This window comes from Oenanthe melanoleuca, chromosome 4, assembly GCF_029582105.1.
Source record: "Oenanthe melanoleuca isolate GR-GAL-2019-014 chromosome 4, OMel1.0, whole genome shotgun sequence".
Taxonomy (NCBI): domain Eukaryota; kingdom Metazoa; phylum Chordata; class Aves; order Passeriformes; family Muscicapidae; genus Oenanthe; species Oenanthe melanoleuca.
This window is the reverse complement of record NC_079337.1, coordinates 31,156,652-31,179,249: the sequence shown is the minus strand read 5'-3', so window position 1 is coordinate 31,179,249 and position 22,598 is coordinate 31,156,652.

Below are 22,598 nucleotides of genomic sequence, written 5' to 3'. Positions count from 1 at the left end.
TTTTCTATGATTCTGTGGTACAATGGCAATTTTTATACTGTTTCAACATATCCCAGAGGCAGGAAGTGCAATCAATGTCAAAAAAATTCAGATGGAAAGATTATATATTTTTGAATTTCACCACAAAATCTAATCAAAAGTCTTTTAGCAATTTCCTGCAAGTTACTTAGTAGTGGTAGCCTCTCTCTGATAATAGCTTTGCTGAATATAGCAAGCTGTGGGGGAGCAGAGGTCATCAGGGATGTGGGTTTTGATTGATTACAATGGTCAGTCTTGGTCTTGACATCCTTCACAGTCCAGATCACTTGATATACTTTTTACCATGTACAAGCAGAGAATGCAAGCAGTTTCTAAACAACACAGACTTTCAAAGCACTTGGATCTTGGCAAATATGCACAGCTGATAAGGTTAAGCTAGCTACTGCCTAAGCATTAAGATGTTTGCCATTCCTGTGATGTTGCAAGTGTCTTTGCTGCCTAAGATTTCATTGGTCATGTGCAGAAGGGTCAGTCTCTAGTCATCCTTGGATGAATTTTATGCCTTTGCATTTCTGTGTTTTCCTCTTTAATGTCTGAGCTTAGCTTTGACAACAATTTTGTTTTTTCTGCACAGCTTTGCTCTAGTCTATGTGTTTTCTCACAGCTTAACCTAGGTTTGACAACATGAAAAGCTGTATTCCCTTAAAACTAGACCTTGCTCTAGAGAGAACTGAGCACTGGAAGGGAGGGTCACACAGGCATCTCATTTGCAGCTTTTGTTGGGGAGGGAGTGGGGAGGAAGACGGCAGATTAAGGTTTTTCTGCTATTTTATAATGTTTGCAGAAGTAGAAGCATGAGGCTCAGTAGTGTTAGTATGGAGTTTAAATGAATCTGATTGCAGTCAAATAAACATATCACCACTCTCTACTATTTCCATCTCAGAAAAGAATAGGAATGACACTTCCCAGTTTTGATAAATGATGAGATAACACAGACAGTAAAGGCAACAAATACTGAATTAGGTACAGAAAAGAGAAGTTTGGTGTGGAGGAAAACAAGAGAGAAGTAATTGTTCAAATGTAGATATGGATATAACTCTTGGCAAACTGAAATGCGATGCATTAGTATGAGTAACTTAACCTTTGGATCAGTAAGCAGAATTCAAAGAACATTTGAGTATGGAGTATAGAGGAGACAAAGAAACTAACATTTTAATTTTTGGTGTATAAGAAAGCAAAGAGGATTAAACAGATGAAATATAGATAGCAGAAAGATGAACTCGGGATAGAAGTGTTCTGAAGACAAAGGATGGAAACAGAATAAAGACCTGGTAAAAATGAGGCTCTATCATATAGAAAAAATAGCTTTGTTTCTCCATATTTCTCTGTTAGAAAAATTATGATACTTCTTGATGTAGGTATATGAGTCAATTGATGAAAGAAATCGGCTGATTTCCTTTGACTAAAAAAAAATAAATAAATACCTGAATCAAGCTTTAAAGACCTAATAAATAAGGTGATTTCCCCCCTGTTTTTCACCTATTTAAGTAATCACCCTTTGTCAGTCACTACTGCCCAATTGTCTTTGTTAATGTTACAATATATCCCGATTGTACGATTCACAGGACTGTGATATTGTCTGGTTAGCATCATATATGACTAAAAGGGCACAACAATTCTTACTACTATATAAATTAGAGAAGGACACAATTTTTTTCAAATATATGTTAAAATCTGCTTCCACTTGTTATCAGGAAGCTGAATATGGTGCCAAGATATCTCAGAAGAAATGTTATCCGTGTCATGGCTGATTTTCCTTTTAGTCATGATACTGTTGTGGGTCACTTGGATGTGTGGTGTGTATTTATGGCTACATGCAGGATGTCACAGAAGTGGTGTCTGAATGTTATCGTGGCAGAACAGATTTGTAACTCCTTCATCCAGAAAATCACACAAATGGCAAACACACAATATAGCGAATATTCACAAAGAAGGCTCTTCATGGCCAAATGTTAGGAGTGTACCTTCAAGTAAGTTTCTACATATTATCATCTGCATCATGAAAATTTCCGTCTTTGTGGATTGAATTCCCCTGATATTTCTTCTAAGTTCCCCAGTATCAAGACCAGCTGCCCAAAAATTATAGATGTAATGAAAGGAAAAAGTCCAACAGCAGTAAACAGACTGCAGGATTTGGCATTGAGCAATGAATGCTCTGTATGGAAAAGGAATTCTGAACACAAGCATTTGAATGAAAGTCCTTTAGAATGATTAATGTTATTGGAGGGTTTATCTAAAAGGCAGCAGCACCAGTAATCTATTTGTCATTCATTTTCCTACAATTTATAAAATTATTACCTTCTTGGACTATTACCTACTTCTCCGTGTAATCATAAAAATTTATGATGTAAACCTTTCAATTACTTGTGTAGGAAAAAAATCCAGAGTAACAATAAAATATAATAAAATATGTTTTGTGAAGAGAGTAGAAGTTATATCCTTATTTTTAAAGATCTTTTTATTTTCAGTGAAGGTTATGTGGTATTGAGGTAAATTGTCTGCCTCAGTTTAACAATATGAAGTCTGTCATGTATCATCTAAATGTATGCTGTATCAAAACAAGGCCTTTCAAGCACTATGAATTCCACAGAGGTGAATTTTGTACTTCAATGAAAAAGAAATTTATTATGTTTAGGGTTTTTTTTTTGTTGTTGTTGTTAAGGTGGTGGTTCTTATGTATGGTTGCTGGTTTGATTTTTTTGGTTTTTGTTTGGTTTAGAGTTTTTTGGTGGGTGGACAGGGGGGATGTTTTAGCTTGCTTCTTTGCTTTGTTTTTTGTGGACGCACTGTTATCTACACATTTGCTGAAAACCTGTATAAAGCTAGTATTTTATAAGAAAAATGCAGAATTTAGTAGTATCTTTCTCATATTAACTTGTCCTTTAAGTGTTCTGGACTGGAGGGGAAGACAAATGAAAGTAATAAAATATGGATGGTGTTAATGGACCTTTAGTGAATACAGGTGGATAATATAATAGAAGCATTCAACATGTTTTTGAGTTAACTTACCCAAAGGCACTCTTGGAAAGAACTCGTCAGCAATTTTTTTTATCCCATGAAATTATTTTAGTTTCAAAATCAGAGAAAATTGATGAACTTTTGAATGTTAAGTTAATTCTCTCTGGTTCTCAGCTAAGTTTTTATGTCCCAGTCCTACATAGCTGAATTTTCTGCAGCCTTTAAATGGTGAATGAATTAATTAAAACTATCTCTTGCTTTACTGCATGAATTTCCAGAGTTGTAGTATACAAATATATTTTTTATCAATGCAATTGCTGATACTACTGTCTTTTGAAAAATATTTTGGTATTTTTATGCTCTTCTCTATATTGTTGTCTTGTGATACTTCCTTTAAAACCAAGAAAAATACTGTAATAAATTTCCTGATAAAGATGATAGAATATTATTTTAGCTACAATATGCCAGTGGAGAATGTCCTGCACATAACTCTGCTCCCCAGCCTCTTGTGTAGATGTTTCATATAATCACTAAAGCATAATCCTGAATGACTTCTTCAGATATGGCTGCAAAAACACAACCATGTTCGTAATGAAATACTATTAATATAATTCCTAGAAAAATCAATGTAAGAAACAAACTTTAAATTTCACAGGGTAGGATTAAGAAAGAAAATATCAGTATGGAGTTCAAGTTGAGATTATGACCTTTAGACACCCTGTGCATATTTATTCTCTTGCATAAATAAATATTTAAGAAAGGGACAATGTGAAAAAATAAGTGGGAACTTGGCTTTTGTATTTGTGGTAGATCTTTAATAAAAAAAGGATACTTTGACTAAGGAGTGCTTTAAAAATGTCTATCTGGCAAAGACCTTACAATGATCAGAAAGAAAACCAAACCAAAATAAAGTCATAAAGGGGAGGTATGTTGGAGTCAGATATCTGGTATCTGAAACAATTGGGATTCACCATTTCTGGCTAAAGCACTAACACAATGATCCAGAAATTTTGTGCATCTTGGGTGATTTAGAAGTCTCAAACTGGACTGCATTGATGCACAGACTTTAATGAATCTTAGTGTCCAAGAAGAACTTTGCAAAATCATTTAGTAACAATGATTTTCCTCCCTCAGAATGCTTCTTGCAGCCTGCTAAAGCTGGGATGAAATCTCTGGTGGTGGTATAAAGGACACAGGGCTCCCACAAACTGTGTGAGCTGATGGGTTGCTGCCATGAAAGGATCCAAAAATAGAGATTTTCAAAACTAGAAATACCTCCATAAAGCAAAGCATGTGACAACTTCAAATCTTCTATACAGATCACTTAGCAGACTTCACTGCTGTACCAATAGCTTTTCAGACATGAGTTATAAAATAAATGAGTATTTTTCATGAGGGACCTGTGTGAATTGATCGACTTCTCTGGAAACTGTTGGTTTATTTTTTCCAGTAAGTAAGTGAAATAAAATGAAAAATTCAAAGCCATAGGCTCTCTTAGGATCCAGTACTGTGTGGAACTCTTCCTTCACATTTTTTTTAATTAGCTCTACCTTTTGTGCTATACATAGTGGACTACTTCCATTCAGATAAATTAGATAGATACACATGATTCAGACCTGAATCTGCTATTTGGGATGTGTAAAATGTTCATTAGTAATTTCAAAATCATGTTAATTAAATTTGTCTTTCCAGAAGCAATTAAATGCTAAGTGTTTCATTTAAAAAAAAAATAAAATTTTTGCCATCACACATTTTAATTGTTCTAGAAAATATTTTGTTTTTAAATTTTTCAATTTTTGGTTTCTTAAGAGTGTTGAAAGTAATGGGATTTTTTGGTATTACTTATCTCTTATCTTTAATTTATGAGTTTTGTGGGGATTGTGCTGTTAAGAACTGAAAGGACAACTGTGAAAATGTTAATCTTTTAATATTAAAGATAAAAGATTTGAATTTTGGATTTCATGCTGTTAATAGAAATGCTTTTAATTTTTCTTAAGCTTTGCTTTCATTATCAATAGTTTCTTGGAAAGAAGGTGGACAAAATCTGAAATATTTTTTAACATTTGTTGCAAAAACTTGGCAGTTAGAATCACGTAGTGCATTGAAAGCTCCTTATAAATTAATTCTGTGTGCTTTCTATAGTATTGAAAACAAGGAACAGAATTTACACGTCTCCAAGATCATAAATACAGAAATACACAGTAGCTATGGGAATTTTGGCTTTCTCCTTAAGCCTGTCACTGCAGCCTTTATGAATGAAGAAAAAACATCATTTCTTGCACATTTGCACCTCCCTACCTACTACCCACTCTTTCTTGAAGGCTCTCTTCCTCCCAGCTCTAGGTCACTGGGATTTATAATATGTTCTAATAATGTCAAAAAACAAAAAAGAGCTACTGTAGTCAAGGGTCCAGTTCAGTTTTCAATATGGGCATCCATCAACTATTACAGAAAAGTAAATAAACTATTCTAAGAGATCAGTCTGACTTCCAAACTGCAGAAAGAAATCTAGGAGGAAAATGGGAAAATTATGGAGAAACTGATTTGCTGTAAATCACCAGATACTGAAAATCTAGAGGCAACTAATTTCTCTTTGAAAGTCATTGTGAGACAAAATTATAGACAGCTTAAAGGTGTATCACAGCTTCCCACCCTTGCCATTTAAATTCAGTAATTTTATTTCACCTCCTTACAGCTATTTAAATCACAAATGTCAAAAGGAAACATGTCTGGAACACAGAAACATAGTAAGGAACTACCCATACTGGTGCTGCAGCACTGTAATCTGGAAAGCAAAGGAAAGTGTGTTTTCCTACCTGTGGAAGGGTTAGTTGAATTTTAGTAAATCATTTGGAAGTTGGTTCCCTTTTGTGTAACGAAGGGAAGAATAAAGGACATACCAGAAATCAGTCAATCTGACTTTCAGTCGGTCATTCAAGTGGTTCCTGTATTTTAAAACATTCAGAAATTCACTTTCTTAAACTAAAAATAATTGCAGCACTTTAACTCCCACAATATTCCAAATTATTGTTGCATTGACTCTGCTCCATCAGCTTGTTGTTTATGTTTCTTTTCACTTATTTCTATTGCTGTAATTTTGAATTGAATTTAATTTGGAGCAACCGTTTGTGGAACACTTTTCCTTAAACTGAAGTAATGTTGGGTTTTTTGTTAATGGTTACAGTAAGATCAGTATGTCTGTAAGGAATTTGCAAAAGATTAGTTTACTTACCTATATGTTGAATATTAGCCTTGCTTGAGTTAACAATCATCACTCTTTTTTCCCATGCAAGGAGTGCAGTAAATAAATTGTTCTCATAGCCAAGTTTTTCTTACATGAGAACTGCAGGTCTTTCTTTATTCACTTATTGCCTTGAATATTTTGTTTTATATAAATCTGGTTTCTGAAAGTGGCATTGTAACAAACCAAGTATTTATTCAAGTGGGGATAGGAGTAATATAATTCACTGTGAAGATTATTCTGAACAATGAATAACAACTTCAACACACTTTGAATCACCAACCAAGAATTTCATTGTATTACCGAAAATGTAAGTTAACAGCGTACCTTGACCACATATACTGTATACTTTCCAACTATCTTAACCAGAGAAAATTTAAGCATTTTCTTTAAAAAATTTCTGCAAAAGGACATATATTTCAAGGAAATACAGTTTCTAGTTGAGATCTGCTTAATTAATAATATACATGAAAATTTTGGAATAACCATCAGTTTTTCTTCACTGAGGATGCAGAGCCAGTTGCTCTTATCTCTAGACAAGGTTGCTTTTATAGGTCAGTATTGAAGTGCTGTGGTGCAGCACAAGGCAGAGTTACTAACAGAATAATAAAAGGTTTTTGTCTCTGGAATTTTATTAGAAAGAAAATGATTGTTGTGGAATTCTTCACATCTCAGCATCAAACATAAAGTTAAATGGAGAAATAGGGAATTAAAGCAAAATGTTTTCTAGCAAGTATTTGGTATGTAAGGAACTAATTTTCCTAGGCTTTTCCTGTTTATGTCTTAAAATTGCAGACACTGGTGCAGCTAGAAGCTTCAGTGTCTCATAGGAATATCACATTTCAGCTGAAGGTCTGAACTTTTTTGTGTGGTTTCTTCTTTTTCATTATTTACCTTTTCTGGCCAGGAAAAGATTCTTTTTGTTGTTGTTATTATTTATATATTCTGTTCAATTTTTCTGGTGCTTTTTAGTCATTAAATTTGTTTTTAGATAATCTTAAAGCTAAATTATGGTCATAATGATAGCACAATGATGAAATCCCCAGGCTATTGATTCTGGTGATTTTGTACCTATCTTTTGTTCACTGCACTGTTTGAAAATGATTCATTACTGCTTCAGGCTACAGTTAGTAAAGTAAAAGCTCTCACTTAAACCAAAACTGACTGTCAAAGGTGGAAGTTTTGGCCAGAAGGAAGTTTCAGTTTTACCCCAGTAAAGCTTGTCTTCTATAGATTTAAATGTTTCTTCAACTTGTGTGAAAGGAGAGAGACATAGATAACAGTGAGTGAAATACTGGAAGTACTTGGTGGAAACCAGACCTAGGACTTGGTTGAATCCAAGCTGAAATCTCGATGTTCTTCCTCCTAATTTCACTCAGGTAGTAAAAAAAATGCTATATTTCCCAAAGCAACATTTCCCACAGCATCACTGTAACTAGAGAATAATCAACAGCAGAGAACATTGCTCTTTGTACACCTGTTATTTTTACTGGAAACTGCTATTTGCAGAACTCAAGGCAAAGGGGATATAAAAAGTGAAATAAATAAAAACATCAGGACTAATCCCTTCAAATACTAAAATGGAATATGTTCAGGAAATAGGAGAGGTTTCTGAGGCCTCATACTTCAAAAAGGTTGTCACTCCAAGGCAGATACTGGAACTGCTCCTTCAGGATGTCGTCTTACAGTTGAAATTTCTTAGTACTTCTGGGGTCTGGGGCTTTGCCTGCTGATGTGATTCAGGAAAAAAAACTTTGCAGCTATGGTATGACTGTAAACTGAGTGAATATATAACACAAAATACAGAAAAAGATCTTTGACTTCAGAGAGTAAGGGTAAAATTTTAAAAAGGCTTAAGGGGCTTGTAGCTGCAGAGTTGAAAACACAGGCAATTATTTAGTATAATTGAAAAGTGGGAAATTCCAATTAGATACTCCAGGAATTTTCCATTTCTGAAGGACTCATGAGTAAATAGTTTCAGATTACTTAAGGCTTTGATTCCACCTTATCAAGAGAAGAGAGACTTACAGAGGATCTGAATGATCTGCCTAGAGAATCTAGAGGCAATTAATAAAAGATGAGGCATCTAGCTGAAGGGTTTTGGGGTTTCTTTGCATTTCCTATATGTGTAATGATTAAAATGAATAAATTAAATCTAGTGATATGTTTCCTTTTATCTAAGCTTGTACATGTGAAATTCAGGTACCTAGATTGGGTTTGTCATGTAAATCTCTATAAGCAGTTGTGAAAGTGAGGTCCAAGCCCGAAGCAATCCATCCCATCTGAGAAAGATCAGTGACAGTAATTTTCCTCTAAAAGTGAGGTTTAAGCTTCTCCAGTCTGGTACAGTTATCTTTTAATCAGCTGAATCCCTCCTAAGTGTCTATTTTGCAAGAGTAAGCTGCTGACTATTTAAGAGGATTATAATGTATTTGTGGATAGTTCTCATTTAAGTGTTCCTAAACTTGATTTTTCTGAAGTGATTTAGAATAAATTACTTCTGATGAATTGTAAAATATGCTGACAGGTTTACAAAGACTTGCATATTGAGAATTGATATGTAATGAAGAATATTACTACAATTGATTAAAGTTTTGTCGCTTTGAAAAATTGATAATGGAGTACTTTATTTTTAAAAATAGGAAAGTCATGAGAAGGGTGAAAGTAGATTAAAATTAATCAACCCTCCATTTTTTTCTCTGATTGCTACACTAAAGAACATCTAAATACACCAGTGATCAGTGAATTTAGCTTGTGAATTCCTTATACATATGAATTAGGAAGAGTTTTTAGTGCTCAGTGCTGGATATTGCAACAAAATGCCGTAGCTAAAATACCTGGTTGTATTTCTCAAATTCTTAGCTGCAATGTAAGCTAACCAAATCAGTCTTCAGTATGCTGTGTAGTCAGCAAAATTCTGGTTTTGGAATTTATCTGTTTTCTGGTACCCAGGTTTGAGACTGAAAGGCAGTTGCAATCAACAAAATTAAATTAGTGTTATGTTCAAATTTGCATGTATTAATTTATTTTTTTATTTATAAACTAATTTGCAAAAGTGTCACAGCTATGATCCCAGAACAAAAATTTGCCGTAGACAAAGGTACTTTAAATACAACCTTTGTTGAAAACATATAATACTACCTTTTTAATTTTTTCCTTAATTTTGAAGGGGGAAAACATCTTATACATGGCTCATATTTCTTAGTTTTTATTTGAAAAAAAGATGTATTAATGTGTTGTTTTCACTCTAGATGCATTTAATCAGTTGAGTCAAAGAAAGAAGAGAGAGAAGAGCGCCATCACATTTTTATTGTATTCCTTAATATGGTACTTGAAACCAATGCCTGTTCATTTTGTCTATGAAGATCATGATCTAACTTGAGTTTGTTGCACAGCATTTTGCACTAATACAGAGCACAGAAACTCACTGTGCTCTGCCTGATCTTTTCTTTTGAGGGATGTGGGGGCAGGGTGCACAGAAAAATCCCCAACAAACTAAAGTAACCAATGAAATTGTAATCCCCCATAGTGAGAGCCACTGAAATCCTTCCTTTCTCCTGTCTTAAGAATGGGAGAAACAATAACTTGAACTCATGTCCTTCTTTGCTGTGTCATTTTAATGTCTCATGTTGAGAGCCTTGAAAAGAAAGCAATGCAGACATATTTTAAATGTTGAAAATGTAGAAATTTTTTCCTGTTTTCAAACTTTTCTTTGTTTTCTTGAACTTGCATTCTTCCACCCTGTATTTGGGGCAGAAATCACAGCTCATATCTCAATAGGCACTACAGTCATTCCCAAGACCACAGTTTTGCTATACATTATCATTTTATGGATGTCAGAGAAACTTTACTAGTAACAAAGAATGAACACATTGAAATAGTAGGTAAAGGTGATTTAGGTCTGTTTTTTTTTTTTTTTCCCAGTTTACTTTTAGATTGAAATGGATGACTTGTATTTCTTTTTGTGACAAGCTAGATGATATACTCTAATAGCTCTTTCTGAGAGCTGTGCTAGGCATGAATAGAATTAAATAAATCCAGGAACTATAACGAAGCCTGATGGGAACAATATATTATTGCATTACTAGTATACTGTTTCTAGTCTTAGCCTTTGGCTTATATTTGTCTGCTTTAAGTGACACTTGATTAGTTACTTTTTCATGCTATAGGAGTCGGTTTGGTTATTAGAAGTAACACCAATGTCCACAGGTATCTTATTAATTTTGTTATTTATTGTCAGTTTTCACAAAAGTAAATGAAAAATAGGTGGGTGAAGAATGCAAACTGTGAAGTAAGCTTTTTTCCTTCAACAAAAGTTCTTCATATTCAGACACTGTAATATTTTTTATGCATTTCATAACTTTAGGGAAGATGAAAACAAGTAAAGTAATTTTTAAGCCACCCATGAATTCAGGAGACACAGAAATTAGGAAACACTAATGTTTCTTATAGCAGGAAGATGGGAAAATGTATTGAAATGGTATCAGATAAAAAATAAGCATCAACACTGAGTCAAAACAATTAAAAGTTAATTTTAAGAATCTAATACAAAATCTAAAATAATGTTTGTGTATATGTAGCATAGGTTTTGGCCAATCCATATGTAAACAGACCATTTATTTTTTAATAAAAATACTTAAAATTGAGAAGGGAAATCTGATGATACAGACCTAATTTGTGAGGATATGTTGATGTTAACATGGCTTTGAAAAATTAGAGGTAGGAGATATTCAGACTGCTTGGGATTTAGCTGATATATAGGGGTGGTTTGCTTCTGTGTGTAAGGTGAGGTTTTTTCTTGTGTGAAGAGCTTAAGAAATGTTAATGCCTAATCATCAAAAATGCAGTGTAGTTTAGCAAGAAATACACTTCATTAAAAGAGTCAAAATTTGTAGTTTTAAGACATTCTACTGATTAAAGAGTACATTAATATAATATTTGCATTTTTATGCATTTATTTGGGTAACATTGTAATTGGTGCAACAGAACTCAGAACTTGGACTTTGCTTCACTGACTATAGGAAATTATTTTCTTCCCCAGAATTGTCTTATATTTTCACTCGGGTTTCAGAAATCATATATAAAATGTAGGAAGAAGGAAATCAAAAAGTAGCATTCTTTTACTGAAGAGGAGGTGGATGTTGAAGTATTGGCACTGGTCAGGTGTTGCATCTTTAACTTCAGAGAATAATGCTGAAAAAATTCACTCTTGGTTCTCATTGTCATAAGGACTGTGATCCTCTTGCATGTTTTCCTGCTATCACTTTTAAACTGTCGTTGTACCTGACCATTTCAAATTTATTGTATATGTTCTTGTTCTCATTTATAGTCTATAAATCAAGTTGCACACAGCTGTGAAGACTACATTCCTTTAATCACCAATAAATAACCTCCTTGGTTTGTGCTTTTACACAGAGAGCTCTGTTAGCCTCCTGGGTTTCTATTATTAGGGATTTCTGCTGTACTAGAATCATTGTTGTCATTCTAAACACCCAGTAAACAGAATCCCATGTTTACTTTCTGTAGGATTAACACCATATCCTTTCTATCCTTTTTTCACCCTCCCGTCCCCTCCCCTCCCCTCCCTCCCTCCCCCCCCTCCCCTCATTATCAAATATTATTGAATTTGGAAGCTATTCCGGCAATAAGAAGTCATATCAAGGATCTTTCCAAAAAGAGTTTAGAATGAGTATGTTAGCAGAGTGTCACAGGAATGATATTCCCACAACAATCTACTTGCCTGAACCCCAGAGCATTGCTGTCATTGAACACAACCTGTGACATATGGACACACTGCTTCCCTTAAACACTAGGGGAATAAGACATCTTTAGACAAAACAGGAATATGGTCTGTTCATGACTTAGAGCCTTTACTCTATTCTTTAGGTTTAATATATTTTTCAGTCATTTCCACAAATAAGCAATACAGAAACTTGATTATTAAAAGCAATGATCTCCTTTATTATTTTGTTATAATTTATTGAACATTTTAAAGTAGCAGTTAATGAGAGAAGGCAATCAATAGCTCTCACAAAACTTGAAATTTAGTTATACTAGGTTCCTTTTATAGTAATTTATTTTTGATTTATGATAAAACCCATGACAGGCAGCAAAATGCCTTTGCAGAATTGAATCTCCATATTAGCATAACTGTAACAATGACTGCAGAAGCATAGCCACAAAGTGTTAGCAGTACCCAGGATTATTTTTCCCCCCTCTCCACTGAATATATGTGTTAAAGGTAGTTGCATTTTTATAGAGGAAAGTAATTGCTTACACTTTGCTCTCTATGATTTTCTGTACGAACACTAATCAGTCTCAGGGAACCTCACTGTGCACTGCCTGATCTGAGGCAGAGAGAATGAAATGCTCATTAGATGTGCATTATCTACATTGTTCAATACAATAACTGTTGGGAAGCAGGAAAAGAGGTAGCAATAGTGTTTTCCTACAGCTGTTTTGCAGCTAAAAAATAGTTTTAAAAGGAAATAGAAAAGATACTGTTTCTAAGAAAGCTTGGATTTTATCTTCGATGCAGTGCTGCACTGCTTGAGCTCCTGATTCTGAGGACACTGCCATAATGTGGTTTTAAGAGTAGTTCCTTGCCATGATAAACATTTTAATGTAGCATTAATAAGCTATGCAGCCATTCTATTATTCTTTAAAACTGGTCTTATATAATTCTTTAATTTATTAGGCTAGCTACTATATGGATTAGCTCTGTCATTGAGCAAATCAGACTATAGCTGGAACAGATTTTCAGAGCTTCCTGTTTTCCTCTGGTCATCAACATAAATGCTTGTGCAATTTGACATGTTAATAGTCCATATGTGGGTGTCACTGCCATGTTTAATGATCCACAGTTTGCTTTTTCTTCAGTGGATAAACCAGAGTTTGGGAAAACTGTGTTACTTTCTTTGGGCTGTGATGTGTCTGCTCTCAAGGCAGACGTCAGGGAGCTGACAGCTGCTTGGAGGTGTCTCTTGTTTCATCAGGACTGCCCTGGATAAATTATGGGGACTATGGGCTGGCTTTTTTTTTCCTTCTCTGGGAATCATAGTCTAACATCTTCCAGCTAGTTTCAGAAAATGGTCTCTGACATACAGGCGAAGTGACATTATCTGTTAACACAATGTGGCCATGTCACTATACAGGGCATTCTGCTGTCAGCTACATTAAAGCAGGGTAAAGTTTCCTTCAGAGTTTACCCAGTACCAGTGGGAATGATAATCTTTTCCTGCCCTGGTGGTGCGATAGACAGTTAATATGATGTATTTGATCTTCATTGGTCCTGTTGACTCCAAGTAGTGGAATATAATGTGAACACTGGTAACTTAGCATCTTGAATATTAGGACTTTTCATATATAGTAAGAATGAGGAAATAACACATCCATGAGAAAGTTTGACATCTTCACAAGTAGGAAAAGGGTAAACAAAATAAAACCCTTCACATGAAAGATGTTCTTGGGGAGAATGAGACTATTGACAAATGACTACATTTATTTATGACACCAATAAAAGAGTTAGTAGGATCATCTTTGGCATAAATAATAGCTCTGACATTAGAAAAGAAAAATAATCATGTCATAGTGGACATGTTGATTTAGACTGCTTCTTTATAAGAAATCTATAGAAGTTATACCGTAAAAAATGTGGCATGTTTGATAAATGGCTCTCTTTTGTATCTTTCATCTTTACTAATTTAAAATGTGAAATTCTCAGTAAATTAATTCAGTGGTTACTAGAATATGTTCTAGTTGAGTGAATTTAATTAGCAGTTGTTATTGCGGTAAAGTAATGTCAGAAGTCTGTGAAACATCATGATAAGGAATTTGCATCAGTTGTCTTTTCCAATCACTCAGCAACAATCTAAAAGTGGTTATGTTTTCAAAATCTCAAAAATGCTTAATCCTGGTTTTCAAGATGTTTTATCTGCAAGGGTGTTTGCTGCTGCTCTGAGCACCTGTACTGAAATGGCTTCAGTCTCTCACTTCCGTGGGCAAGGCTGAAACAGTCGACAAACTTCACCCTTCCCATCATGTTGACAGAAAGCCTCTATATGGCTGTAATTTATACCCTTGCATTGGCAAGTTTCTTGCTGAAAGCAGCAATGTGATCACTTATTTATGTAGCTTGCAGCTTCCTGAAACTTTCCTGAGTGACTAAGTACCTATTTAATGGAGATTTGGAGGGTTAGTTTTGAATATTTGTCTGTTTGGGCCATATAAAGAAAATCGGTTTTTAGCCTGATAAAGGTTTGGTTTCCTCTAGAAAAATATTGAGAAAGTTCCAAAATTATATATTTTGAATGTTCTGTTGCATTACATTTATATGTGCAGATTTGCTTTCCATCCCTGGGTAAGTGGGGAAAAATTTAAAAGACAAGGTGAGGTCTTCCATGATGCTAAATTTTCTTGGTCATCTTTGCTCTCTATAATTCAAGTAGAACAGTAGAAAAACATGTAACCCTTCTGCTTATAGAAACAGAGAGAAAGAACTATCTTGACCTTTTAGTTTTGTAAATTTTGGTGATTGCAATATCTAATTTAAACACAGTAACATGAAATAAACGCTCCCATTACTCTGGAGCAGATTATACAGCCCTTGGGACCGTAGTGTCTGAATGAGCTATTTTAAGTTTTCAGCAAGCGAGATTTTGGTAAAATACAATTCAGTTCTCTTAGTCAAGACATAATGCAAAATTTGGCCAAAATCTTCAGACAAGGTAAAAAAAGCACTGCTCCTATCAGTGAAAAAATAAAAGCAGTAGCATAGAGATATTTTTTACCTATGTCAAATAACATTTTCTCTGGGATATGCCATAACAGAAAGCTGGATACAGCCAGCTTTCAAATTGTGGAGATGACTTCCTTTCTGAGTGCCAGGACTCTGCTCCAATGTTCCAAGCATTCTTGGCTTCTGAGCACCCTGGAGATGTTACACAGCCTCAGGCTTTCGCTGAAATCTCTCTCAAATCAGCTGTCATACCGAGTATGCAGCATTAAGCTGCCAGGTTAAGTAACTTACTGTGACTTCTCCCAACTTCCAGTAGCCCCATGTGAATGGTCATCTCAAAGTTCAGATGATTGCAGAAGTAAACATAAAACAGAAACCAAAACAAAACAAAAACAACAAAAAAACATTTATACAACAACAAAAAAACATTTATACAACAACAAAAAAAACCCAACCAAGCAAACAAAAAAAAAAAAAAAAAAAAAAACGAAAAACCAAAACAAACAAAAGCAAAACCTCAAAGAAAATAACCCAAAGCTTTCTGGGTAGATGATGAAATGTTACAATCACATACCTATTATTTTGAAGTCATTCTCAGCATAAGGAAGAAAGGGAACTGAAAGGAGTTCCAGAAAGCTGTAGAAAAAGGATATGTTTATTTGCACAGATGCATCTTCATATACCTTATTCCATATGCTTCTGTGGATGTGCTTATGTGTCTTCCTTCCAAAGTAGGTCCTTTCCTGTTAGTGTGGTTGAAGAATGGCCTAGGATGGGTGGTTCTGCCTCAAGGTGCCTGGGGCAGACCCCAAGGAGCTCCCAGGAAGGCAGTGCAGCCATAGGAGCTGCGTTGTGTGGGTTGGTGGGCACTGCATGGACTTGGGGTATGTCAGGGTGGGACTGGCCTTTGTGGGACACACAGCAGAAGGAGAGTGAAGGAACCTGTCCCCCCACTCCTTTTGTGGAAGCCTTTGTACTAGTGATTGTACTGTCATTGTCTCATAAGCTGTGATGGGACAGTGCTATGTTTGTGTCACCCGTGTTCAATACACACAATATATGCTAAAAGGAAAAAGGTGCAGTCAGATGTATGAGTGCCTATGGATGGCTAGATGAGTCATGAGTGAATTTTTCTACTTTACATCCAGAAGGTCTTTCTGAGTAGCTGCATAAATGTGTTGTAATTATAGCTCAGTTCATGACAGGCTATGTCTACTGTAACTTTCCATAATATAACTCAATATTTCAAAATTATGAAGGTTATACCTTTAAAAGTTTAAGGCCACTGATCTCATCTTTTGAGGAAGAGGGCTGTTTTCTGGAAACTCAGATTGGAGAGCAATAAATCCTTCAGAAGACAGAAAATTCTTGGTGCTAGGAATAAAACCGAGGGTCTCATTTAGAGTAAGTAGCAATAAGGGTGTGCTTTCACCTGCAGAAAGAGTAGATCCTTTAAATCAACTTCCATTCTTAGGGGGTTTTTTTGTGTTAGCTAAGAAGCAGAATTCATTCCAGACCATATGAAAACCCGTCCTGTTGTTTTGATGTAAAGCCTTTGGGAGCCTATAAATCACAAATAACTTTGCTGTTTCACTTCATAGCTCCCACTTTCACAGTTCCATGTATTCAGTATGTCATTCAAGGAGGATAGTGTTTCATCAATCTTCAAAATGTGCAATGGGATAAATTCCCAATGTTTAATTTTTCACTGTGCTCAAAATTTCAGTAAAAAAAATAAGAAAAGCAAACCTGAAAACCAGATGACTATTGGAGAATATAAAGATCTTTATTCATATACAAAATACTCAAAATTTTAACTAGTAACAGAGTGCGAATTACCCTTGTAGTTCATTTCAGCTAAGGGTCTTAAGAAAGGTCTTTGGTTTATAAACAAAAAAGGCAAAGAGCAGACAAAGTATTTGTTGTGAAGCTTCTTGTACGTGCTTTAGGAAGGAAGATGTTTGAGATTTTTTTTATTTTGTTTACTATACCAATTTTTTTTCATTTAAATACCCTTCACATTTTAGAGGTAGAGGTTCTGATCAGTGATAGAACAAAATTTTGAGTTAAATAATTAATTTAAAGCTGTAAAGAATCTGACTAAACAGGACACTGATCTGTGTCACAGGAAATCCTTTCAAGATTCCAGAGAATAGGTATTTCATTGTCTCTGCAACTGTAAATACATTATGTCATTCAGAGCCTGTTTCTTAGTGAAGTAGCTCACTTTTGATAATAAAAGAGCCATGTCTAATTATATTTAGATATATTATCAAAATGTCCCATGGCTGTCACCAGATACCATACTTTTTGATCCTCTGTGTAACTTAGAGCTCATTTTATTCTTCATTATGTGACAGAGTAATATTCATTTTGCCATTATCCTCACACTTTATATACAAACTGTGTATACTGTAGTATAACTCACTGCTAGCAAATAACTGTTGTCTGTAGAGCTTTAATCTTACACATAAAGCTGGTGTTGGCAATTTAGTCCTTCTACAAGTATGTTCTTACTTTATTCTTAATGTCCCTTTAACAATGATGGCAGGAAATGTGTCATGGGTTTTTTTTAGGAAAAAACCAACCAGCAATCATAAAAATAAATTAAGTAATCTGTCTGAAGTTAACTTCAATGGACTAATTTTCAACTAACATCATAATAAGACCATACTATGGGGAAGAAGCAAAACAAAAAATGTTGCTATGGGCTTTTCAAAGGGCATGTGGTTTTAAAATTCAGTGTGTCAGCCATGGAAAAATAAGAGAAAAAATATAATTCAGAAAAAATATAGGATAAAAGAGACTACACTTGCAAGAGACAGAAATTTATTCTCATCTTCTTTAGGACAAGTGGCTGATGTGACTAATTGCATAACTTCTGTAGGTCATCATTTCCTCCCTTTGACCATGGTTGATACTGTTCTTGAGTAATTACTGTGTGCAGTTCATCCTGCATGCATCTGAGAAAAGAAAAAGTGCAAAATTTGCCCTATTTCAGGAATATCTAAGAAAATAGTGTCTAGATATTATATTTTTTAGTTTATAAGCTCTTTCAGGCTCTATCTTGAGCTCCAGAGAGGAAAAAAAAAAAAACTTTAAAAAAGCTTCTGCAAAATTTTTTCGTATTATACTACTATGTCTATGTTAGAGTTGTTGTCCTAAAGGTCCATTCTGTACTCCTGTTTGTGGCCTCCTTGTTTGTTTAGTAGAAATAAAATAACTGGTTAAAGACCATTGTTTATCTTTGCAAAAATAAATGTAATAACTATACAACAGGGTGACTGCCATATCTTGCCCTGGCACAAGTGGAAAAAGTGTGATCTGTCCTCCCTTCTCTTTGCACACAGTGTTTCTGACACCAGTTATTAAAGTTAGAATATTTATTTTATCTTGTGAAGGAAACCACAGAACAAAGTGATTGTATTGTCTCTATAAAATTCTGTAACTATTTATAGTATTAATTTAGCTTTTCTATTTCCTTCTACCAAAAGTATAATCTCATAAATGAGTATAGTACTTAGCTCTTTTGATATTTTAAAATAAAAAGAGATAATGTAGTATGTAATTCAAATTTTTATTATTTAGGAATTGTCCAAAAATGTATTTACACCCTTTGTCATACACTGCATCAGCAATTATTATTTTATTCACACAGTCAAGGTTTCAGATCCAATGCAGCAACAGTTGGTGTTATAATCCATCTTCCCTGTTAATCTCCATGATAGCAAACATTCTCATTAGGGCATGACATCATACATTTGCTTTCTTACTCACCTGCAAATATTAAAAATGATTGTGATGAGTGAGATCTCATTACAAGGATCAGAGCAGGTTTTAAACACAGATTGATACCAACTAAACAAGAATACACAAAGCCAAAAACCTTCCCTGAAACAAACATCTCAAACTAAACGTGAACAGATTCAGCTTCTGAAGTTTCCAGGGGTGGAAAGGAGGAAATAGTAAGCACTGTTCTGCTTCTACAATTTCTTGATGCTAGAGAACAACAACAGGTATAAAATGTGTTTTTTAAGCACTCAGCTCTGCCTTTGAGTCATAGGAGCAAGCACACAGATAGGAATCCCAACTGCTGGTCCAGATCTGGGACTGCTTTGTTTCTGCAGCAGAGTTTTGGAATACTTGCTTCTAGACTTTTTTTACTTTGATATTACTGTGCCAAAGAAATTAATTCTGGGCACTCTCTGGGATGGTTTGGGGTTTTATGAACTTACTTTTTATGAAGTACTTTATTAATGTATTTTTGGTAATGCATTTTGTATGCATAGGATATGTGTATAAAATTTATGAAAACGTTAATATTTTCCTGTAGGGAAGAAAGCCCCTCACATTTCATGTTTTCTAAAACTTCTGTGGTAACAAATTAATATTATAGCATTGCTGCCATTCATAGAAAGTTTTGGGTTGAATTCACTTTTAGTTTTGTAAAATTAATTTTTTTTTCCAGCTAGAGAAAAATACTTCGTGACAGGTGGTAAAATAATTTAGTAGCCTATGGAACAGATAAATAAATTTAATTACTTTTCTACTTTCCATATACTGTTTTTCTTGCAGTAATATCAGTTTGGCTTGTTTAAAAGGAAAAAAAAAATTAAAGCTAGAACCAATTTACAATAATCAGAATAAAAAGTAATATTTTCTTGGATTTCTGTCATTTTGGAAAAAACAAAAAGTCCAGCCCTAACAAGAACAAACTGCAAACAAACTCCACACAAAATAGCAGCACAGTTTTCTAAAATTTCAAGTCAGAAGATATTATTGGATTATCAAGTCAGTATTTGTGTATCAGAAACAACTGTCTGTTTCCAGTAGTCTCAAATATATTATGAATATTTAAAGAGAAACACAGAATCATACAGCTTTCTGTAAATTACTCTTTGCATCATAATTTCCATAAGGCTGCCCAGGACTTCAAAAGATGACTAATCCAATACTTTTCTAATAAATTGCTCTAATCATGAGCCAGCTTTGATTTCTGTGTTCTCACTGAGCTAGAATTTTGAACTTAATTCAATTTCTGAGTTTTGGGCAATTTTTATATAAGACGAAAAAATACCCTTGAGTCTAAAAATTAGCCTTTCCCTCAGAGATAATCAGGGTTCAGTTTGAGACTTAAAAGCTCTACATTTCAATATTTATGATGATTGCACCTTTTTCCAGAAGTCTTCCTGATCAGCTGGGAATAAGATGCCAGTGAAGCTCAGGTAGAGATAACAATGGTAAAGAACATAATAGTGATGCCATGACACAGGTAAATATTTATTCCCCAACTTGAAAATCTATTTAAAGTTACCTTCTTGCAGGCAGGCAACTAGTTAATCTTGAAATTAATCTGGAGACTGCCATAAATGAGTGCAGTGTGAAGGGGAGAATAGTGTGCTTTGTGCTTGAATGTGGGTGTTATTAAATTATTATGAAACACTTATTCTTGCTACTAATACTTTAAAACGATATCCCTCTGAAGCTGTACTTCCCCCAGGGGAAAGTTCTTGCTGCCACCACAGCCCTGAAATCTGTGCCTTGCCTAGAACATGGTGCACTCTACCAGAGCTTGCTGTGCATGTGAGCCAAAGGTGCTGCCTGTTCTGCTTGTATTGGTCAACACAGCCCATATTCACCACATCCTGTGTGCACTGGTGCATAATGACTTTATTAGTGGTGGTTCCTAATACTGTACTTTGCCCAGAAATTTAGGTAATATTTATCCTGCAAATCATCTGGCCTGCCTTCAGTGTTGGCCATCCTTATCAACCAGCACTGAGCCTCTTACCTATTATTCCTTTACTTGTATTTTTGAACTAAAAAAAAAAAAAAAAGGTTCCTTAATATTTATTAAGGATCATTATTCTATCTGGTTTTGGAAAAGCACTGACATTTTAGGGTCAGTAGCCACACAGCATACAGGTGTAATTTTTCAGGAGAAAATAGGTTTTTTTACGAGAATTAGGATTCTAGGGGTCTCCCTTTAAACAAACTAAACTGTCTGGTATGAGCTAAAGCAGAAAGGTGCTGCAAAGGTGAGCTGAAGAAAATGTGCCCTCTGTCAGAAAGGGATAAACAGATCATATGCTCAGAGAAATTAGAAGTCAGGGAAGTGAGAGACCCTTCCACTCACCCCAATTTTAGAGAGCAGCTGAGTGCCATGAAGGAATATCAATCATAGTCCTGTGCAGCATAACCCAGGCCTTGAAAGTTACTCCTTGGCTAGGTGGCATTGCAAATATCAGAAGTCAAGCAATATAATTAAAAAAAGAAAAAAACAAACTGAAAGTAGAATTCAGTAATATCTGCTTTGCCAGGATACATTAGTATATATGATTTTTCTATATGTAATCTTTAATATAGATTAAAATACTGTCTTCAAAATGTCTTAAAAGTAATTAAATTTTAATTTTTTAAAGTTAAAAATAGTCAAGGGAAAACAACATTTGATTGCACTAAGAACAGTATTTCACCAACAATTATAGATTTTAGTATGCTGGATCTTAATATATGTGATAGAATCAGCCATCTACAAAAATCCTCTTGTGTGTGGAAACTTAAAAATATAAATAAAATTGTTCTAAAATGTATTTAATATCTCATTGCTTAAATTAATATTTTTATGTTGTTTTGAGGGTTTTTTTGTTACACAATCTTGCTCTAAGGTGTACAAACCCCAAACAAATACCAACCTCACCCTCCCCTAACAAACACCTAATATCACATAAGAGCTTCATGGATCCTTTATTATGGAGTCATTTGGATTCATTATGGAAACCATATCTTTTTTAATTTATAGTAAAAAACTAAACAAGATTTTTCAATAGGAATACATGTAATTGTAGTTGCTCAACTGTGGCTCAGAATCAAGGAATGGGTTTATATTAATTAGTTCATAAAAGTGATATAAGACTGCCTGCTGAAAAGGGTTCTTGTATAATGTAGAAGTACCATCCTAAGATTCCATACATTCTATTCCATATTTAAAATAATATCTCTTAAAGAGGTAGAAAGGAGTTGTATATACTCTCAGTGAATTTCAAAGATAAGTTTGTGGCTATGTCCCTTGAAAACCTTCTTTAACTATATAGGCTTATAACGCCACTTTAGAGAGAAAGAAGCCTGGGGTGGCTTAAATTTAGAAAAAATTAGAAAGATAACTGTATCTAATTTTTTCTTTCCACTAAATGTACCTTTAAATGAACATTTATTTTTTTTTCAGTAAATTGTGTTGTGTTTTTTCCCCAACAATGAATGCTTCCTATGGATCATGATAATGAAGCTTGTAAGTGATGATGCTGTTAAGTTCAGCCTGTGTTCCAATGCCTCGTGTGGATGGAACAAACATTTTCAAAGATTTCTCATTTTCCAGATCATTTAGTTACTCTTTGCAGGATGCAGACTAATTAGACTTCTTCATAAAAGTCTCTGTTTCTTAATATACAAAAGCCTTTTCCTGTGCTGTATCTCAAGTTGCCTGCTTGTACCTACCCTAGGTATTCTATCAGCTCTTAAGAATCCATTTGGCTACTGAAATAAATCATGAGCTCTGAAAACAGTACTTGGAGTTACTGCCAACATAGCATGTACTAATGTCTGAAACATTCTAAAATTTTGTAT